Raw genomic sequence first — 2,262 nt, 5'->3', positions numbered from 1 at the left:
CCTCGTGTCATCTGATAATGAGACTTCTTAACTGTCGTTGAAAGTGTTTTTTGGGAAAAATCATAGATTTCTGAATTACTCACATTTTTTTAGGTTACGGTGAAAGTTTTGGGATTTACTATTATACTTGAAAAGCATGCCTATTTTTCCGTAACTGTGAACGAGTTGAGCATCATATCTCTGAGTTATTTCTTGTACCACTTTTATGATATTGTTATGAATTATTGCTGGTTATTGGTGTTGGACTCTGACCTTTTTCATAGCTCGTCACTACTTTCAACCTAAGGTTAGGTTTGTTACTTATTGAGTACATGGGGTCGGTTGTACTCATACTATACATCTGCACCTTGCGTGTAAATGTTGGATGTTAATGTTGCTGTGTATGGCAGAAGCTGGATTAAGATGTACCTGCGTTCTGGTCATAGCTGCCTCTTGATCTTGGTAGCTTTAGAATTTTAATTTGTTCATGTATATTTAAAACATATGACGTATTTATTTCATACCAGCTTTGTAAACTCTAAATCTTAGAAGCTCACGATTTGTACTACCAGTCCTTAGGAAATGTATAAAGGTTCATATATTTATTCATTTATTTGTCTCAATAAATCTCATTAAATTGGATAGTTGTTAATTGGCGTACCTAGCGGGTTGGATTAACTGCCATCATGAATAGTTGAATTTCGGGTCGTGACATAGGCGACCCGAGTCCAGTTGACCAGGCACATGCAGAAGGCCTGAGCTATACGAAAACTTAGGAATCAAACAAAATTCAAGTTTTATGGCCCTAAAACTACAAAAAATGAGTAACGATTATAGCAAGACGATGACTATTGTTCCTAAGGTCATTTTTTATGGTCCGACAAAATTTTAGGCGATCTAGATCCGGTCGCTCGGGCCCATGCAGAAGGCATGGGCTATAGCATACGAAAATCTGGGATACGCACAGAATTCCAGTTTTATGGCCCTAAGACGCCAAAAAACGAGTAACGGTCATGGCGGAGTGGTGACTATTATTCCTTACATTTTTTTGGTTGTCTGGCAAAATATAAGTCTATCTTGGTCCAGTCGTTCGGGCTCATGCAAAAGGCATGGGGTATAGCACATGAAAATCTAGGAATAGGGTGAAATTCAAGTTTTATGGCTCTTAAAAGCTAAAAACGCGTAACGATCATGGAAAGTCAATGAATATTGTTCCTTAGGTCATTTTCGATTGCCCGACAAAATTTTAGGTGATCCGGGTCCACTCTCCCGGGCCCATGCAGAAGGCGTGGGCTATAACACACGAAAATCTGGGAATCACGCGGAATTTAAGTTTTACATTCATAAGACATTAAAAAATGAGTAACGGTCATGGAGAGTCGGTGACTATATTTTCTTAGGTCATTTTGTATAGTTCGGCAAAATTTTAGGCTATCCGGGTCCGGTCGCCCAAGCCAATACAGAAGGCGTAGGCTTATAACACACGAAAGTTTGGAAATAGTGGGAAATTCCAGTTTTATGGCCCTAAAACGTCAAAAATGAGTAAAGGTCATCGCGAGGTTGTGACTATTATTCCCTACGTCATTTTTGGTAGTCCGACAAAATTTTAGTCGAACCGGATCTTGTCGCCCGGGCCCATGCAGAAGACATGGGCTATAGCAAACGAAAATCTAGAAATAGGCGAAATTTCAATTTTATGCGCCCTTAATCGCCAAAAAATGAGTAACGGTCATGGCGAGGCGGTGACTATTTCTCCTTAGGTTATTTTTGATAGTTCGGCAAAAGTTTAGGCCATCCAAGTCCGGTCACCTGGGCCCATGCAGAGGGTGTGGGCGATAGTAAATAAAAATATGAGAATCTGGCGAAAGTCTAGTATTATGACCCTAAAACGCCAAAAAACGAGGAATGGTCATGGCAGGGCGGTGACTATTATTCCTTAGGTCATTTTTGATGGCGCAAAATTTTTTTAGAGGATCCGGATCTGGGCCCATACAGAAGGTGTGGGTTATAGCACACGAACATTTGGGAATCGGGCAAAATTCCAATTTTATGACTCTAAAATGCCAAAAAATGAGGAACGCTCATGGCGGGGCATTGACTATTATTCCTTGTATCATTTTTGTTGGCCCGTAAATTTATTAGCGATCCGGGTCCGAGGGCCCGGGCCCGTGTGGAAGGCGTGGGCTATAGCACATGAAATTCAGAGCGATCATGGCCCTAACACAAAAAAAAACGAGGAACGGTCATGGCCAGACGGTGACTAATGTTCCTTAGGTCGTTTTT

This window comes from Nicotiana tomentosiformis, chromosome 12 (assembly GCF_000390325.3).
Source record: "Nicotiana tomentosiformis chromosome 12, ASM39032v3, whole genome shotgun sequence".
NCBI classification, from domain to species: domain Eukaryota; kingdom Viridiplantae; phylum Streptophyta; class Magnoliopsida; order Solanales; family Solanaceae; genus Nicotiana; species Nicotiana tomentosiformis.
The sequence above is the reverse complement of the archived record's forward strand: the minus strand, read 5'-3'. Positions refer to the sequence as shown.